This window comes from Miscanthus floridulus, chromosome 4 (genome assembly GCF_019320115.1).
Source record: "Miscanthus floridulus cultivar M001 chromosome 4, ASM1932011v1, whole genome shotgun sequence".
Lineage (NCBI taxonomy): Eukaryota > Viridiplantae > Streptophyta > Magnoliopsida > Poales > Poaceae > Miscanthus > Miscanthus floridulus.
Window position 1 is genome coordinate 104,933,068 of NC_089583.1, and position 4,890 is coordinate 104,937,957.

General features: G+C 47.8%; 1 pseudogene; it reads left to right on the forward strand.

Moving 5' to 3' along the window:
* The first annotated feature begins 627 nt into the window (after positions 1–627).
* LOC136552439 (RNA-binding protein L-like) lies at positions 628–4,649 on the forward strand (annotated as a pseudogene).
* The last annotated feature ends 241 nt before the right edge of the window (positions 4,650–4,890 follow it).

Genomic DNA, 4,890 nt, shown 5'->3' on the forward strand with positions numbered 1-4,890 from the left:
TTTTTTTTTTTTTCTGGTGAATTGGAAGACGAGGTCGAGGAGGCTAGGCAGCGCCGCAACGACGATTCGGCGAAGGGCTCTCTGTTAGTTGCGTGTGAATATCCCGTGAGGCCATGACGAGCTCTGCGTGTGTGCTTTCCTGGCTTCCTGCATTGATGGCCGGATGGCTCCGGCCCCCACAAGTCTACGACACTAGCTAGATGGCCCAAATAAAATAATGAAAGCATATGTATCTATATATAAATTAGTAAAAGCAAACAACATCAAGTTAATTACACCCAACTACAGCATAGACGTTAAAAAATTTCAGCAGTAGGTCCGCCATTGAGCGCGCGGGCGTCCGGGCATTAGCACAGGCGCAAATAACGAGGCTGTGTTCCAAAGTCGAGTTCATCGCAGATCTGACGGCAGCAGACTCCTCACCCATGGAACCGGCCCACCTTTCGCAATCGTATCCGATTCCATCAGGGCCCGTCACGATTCCAGAAGCCAATATTCTGACGCAGCGGCCCGGCCCCATATAAACCCCGCCCCGCGCTCCGTGGCTCCGCCTCGTTTCTATCTCCCGCACATCGAGATTCCAAAGCCCCTCTCTCGCTTCCGTCTCCGCGCCCTAGGGTTTCTCTGCCTCGCCGGGAAGCGATTGCAACCGCTGCACCAGCCGCCGATGAACGGGCAACACGGTCCGCCTCCGACACAGGGATCCGGGGCGCCCACGCCTCCGCAGCAGCAGGCGCCCCCGCCGCCGTACTACCAGCAGCAGCAGCCGCCGCCGCCGCAGTACTACCAGCAGGGCCCCACGCAGCCGTGGGGGCAGCAGCAGCAGTACGCTCCAACCGCCGCAGCAGTACCCGCCTCAGACGCAGCAGTACGCTCCACCACCGCAGCAGTACGCTCCTCCGCCGCAGCAGCAGTACGCTCCGCCGCCGCAGCAGTACGCTCCTCCGCCACCGCAGTACGCGCAGCCGCCGCAGTACGCGCAGCCACCGCAGTATGGGACCACGCCGGGAAGCGGTGAGGTCAGGACGCTGTGGATCGGAGATCTTCAGTACTGGATGGATGAGAACTACCTCCACTATACTGCCTTCGCGCCCGTGGGCCAACAGGTGATCCTTCTCTCTATCTTCCCTCCCCGAAAGCCGTGTGGCATTGGAAATCTGAGAGTGGGCGCCCTTGTACGATTGGTTTGGCTAATTTGGTTTTGATATGCCTGTGGCTGTAGGTGCTGTTATGCTCTTGTTTATTTTATTATGTTTTCTGTTATAGTTATAGCCGTGGATACTAGATCATTTAGTCCAGTGTCTCCTCTGAGGAGCTAAGGAGCTCATTTCTGCATAGCTACATGCTATTTCAATCAAGATGTTAGGTTTTAGGCCCAGAAGCATGCATATGACTATTATTGTAAGCTGTAGGCACAGATGCCAAGGTGTTTTTTTTTTCTTCTGTTTTCAACTTTTAATGCTTATCTCTATCGTGCGTGATGAGCAACGTGTCTCTTTATGAACTGATGATAATTTGTCATTCTTTAGGTGAGTACATTGACTTATTTACGATGAACCTATACCATGATTTTGTAAGACAGATGCTATAGTTTCCATGTTATATCTTGCTTGTTGCTAGTTCATATATACAGTTTGATTTTGTAAATTTGGAAGTTCAATATAACGATTATAGGTAATATAAGTCTCTTGTGATATATTTTAGTTGAACTACTGTGCTTTTTGTCTGATGGGAATCCTAATACATTTGTTAAATATTTATTGTTGACCTAATACTTTCAAGTAACTGCAGATTGCCACTTACACCCTTCCCCAGACCCCGCACAGAGCGGGAGCTCTCTGCATTGGGTACACCCTTTTATTTATTGTTGACCTAATACTTTCAAGTAACTGCAGATTGCCTCTGTAAAGATTATAAGGGAACAAGCAGACTGGGCATTCAGAAGGTTATGGTTTTATTGAGTTTTACTCTCAAGCCGCTGCAGAACATACTCTGATGAACTTCAATGGGCAGATGATGCCGAATGTTGAGATGGCTTATAAGCTGAACTGGGCTTCTGCTAGCGCTGGGGATAAGCGTGGAGATAGTGGTTCTGATCACACAATATTTGTTGGTGATTTGGCTCCTGATGTTACTGACTCCATGTTGGAAGATATGTTCAGAGCTAACTACCCTTCAGTTAGAGGAGCTAAAGTTGTTGTTGATAGGATCACTGGACGGCCCAAAGGATATGGTTTCGTGCGTTTTGGAGATCTGAATGAGCAGGCACGTGCTATGACCGAGATGAATGGAATGAATTTATCTACAAGGCAAATGAGGATTGGTGCTGCAGCTAACAAGAAGAATACGGATGCTCAGCAGACATATGCAACTAATGGTATGTACCTGTGGATCATCTTCCTATAGGTTTAAAATTATTTTTTTTCTATTGTTTCATACTTGCTTGTGTAGGATCCTGCAGGGGTACTGATTATGATAGCATCTAAGTGCATCACTGCATCTTGAAAACTAAACCCACTTACATATTCTGATTTCGTTTTCCACTTTTCTTGCTGGATGGATGATAGTGTTTTCATACAGTTTTCTTTCTAGTCATTCCACCGCAGCGTATCTGGCATAGCTTCTTTCTGTAAAGACATTTCCTTCCAGCTCTTTCCGTTCCAAGTCTAAGTTTGGGATAACTTAACACAACAAAGTAATAAAACCACTAAACAAAATTCGTGTTTCTCAAAGCAGGATGCCATGCCATCTGCATTTAGAGGCCTGGAAATGGCTTCAGATGTCTCCTGTAACCCGTGCCTCGGTTAGGTCAGTGTTTAAATTTTGTGAGATTTTGGTTCTAAAGTACTTTAGAGGGTCAACTATGCTATATATTTGTACTTTCTCTCAGGCATCAATTTATCTGGCTTACTTTCCAGTCTTCCAATTCTTTTAGTTTATTTTGAAAAAATTACTGTCCATCATGTTCTAGTACTTGAAGGGCGGGGCCTGGTGCAAGCGGTAGAGTCTTACCGCCTGTGACCGGAAGGTCCCGGGTTCGAGTCACGGTCTCCTCGCATTGCACAGGCGAGGGTAAGGCTTGCCACTGACACTCTTCCCTAGACCCCGCACAGAGCGGAGCTCTCTGCACTGGGTACGCCCTTTTTTTTTCATGTTCCAGTACTTGTGATAGCTAATATGTACAAATTTTATATGGTTTTGTAATATTTATTTTATATATTCCCTTTTTTCTCATCTTTGGATTGGATTTCTTATATCTGCACCTAATGTCACCTGTACCATGCTTGGTTTACTTCACATTGTACTTTATAGTGCAGGAAGCTCCTAATTTCACCTGTAGCTTATCTGGGTCCCGTCAATGTACCATTTTGTAGAGTTACTCCAAATTCTGCTGCGGTGCAGAAAATATTCTTTTTTGTTCAACTTTCCGCTGCTTGTGCCTGGACTTACTTCCTCATAGCATTTTATCTGGTTTATTCCATGCTGCAGATTCCATTTGCTTTTATTTCTCATTAGTTTCCCCTGAATGCACTTTGTAGTTATGCATATTTGTTTGTTGTTCATGTATTTGCTTATCTGAGTTTGGGTTTGATAGCTGGGGCAACACAGTAAAATTTAATTTCTTATGTGAACTATTGTATGGGCAGTTGATGCCCCGGAATAAGATAAAAAAAATAAAGAAACGAAATAGTTGAGCTAATATGTTCTACTTCATGCCTGTGGTAGCGCATGGGAATAATTCCTGGTTGTGATTAATGCACCCAGTTGCTACTACATAGTTGGGGTAATTTAAAGATACAGGGTATCATGTAGATAATCTGAGCTTATCTACTGACAGTTTAGCTATAGTACTTAAATTTCTTCTGTTGCAGCCAAGCAGTACATGCAGTGAACAACTCTATGAAGCAAGGATTTCTTGTATTCTTCCTCTGACCTCATTGGAATGCTAACCATTTCTTTATTTGTTTTGTTTACTTACATTACCGCAAATGGTATTCGCTATTTTGGATCATTATTACTTACTAGAATATATTAGGCTCTGTTTGGATGTTGGCAATGGAATTGGGTCAACGTAATTGAGTTTCCAAATCAATGAGACGCTGAAATGGTATTGGACTGTGGTTCCGTTTCCACGCGTTTGGGTGTCTGTAAATTGTTCCTTGGAAATCAGAATCCACATCCGTCCCTCTTCTTCCCCTTGGCCGGCGAGGCCCTCCACACCCCGGTGACCCCGCCCGCTCCACGCACCAGCAACCCCGCCCTATTCTGCTCTGGCGACCCCGCCCCTGTTCTGTGCACCGGCCACCCGCTGCATGCGCAGGTGACCCCGACCCCTCCACGTGTCGGTCCTCCACCCGCGGCGCGCGACGGCGACCCCGCCCTGCTCCGCACTGGTGGCCTCCACGGCAGCGAGGGCGGAGGGGAGGTGCTCGCCTTCCTTCTGGGGGAACCAACCTGGGAGGACACCGGTGGCGGGCGGTGGCGGTGCGCGGAGACGGGGCATGAGCTGCCGGAGCGGGAGAAGGAGCCGGTGCCGGAGCGAGAGCGGGAGAAGCTGCCGGTCCTGCGCCTGCCGCCTCGCGCGCAAGAAGCCGCCGCTCAACAATTCTAGCCAAAACCAAGCCTCACAGGTCCGTATTAGTGGCTGCTTGTTTATCTTCCTCCAATCGACCGGACGCTGAACCCTTTCTGACCGGACGCACAGACGCAGCGTCCGGTCACTCCTTCAACAGCAGTTCACCTCCTGTGAACTGACCGGACGCTGGACAGCAGCGTCCGGTGCAGCGTCCGGTGCACCTTTTCAGAAATCTTCAAACCCTTCGCGCTGCTGTTCCCAATCAAGTCCCAACTTGAATAAGATCCAAATAAACACCAATTGGGACTGATGTG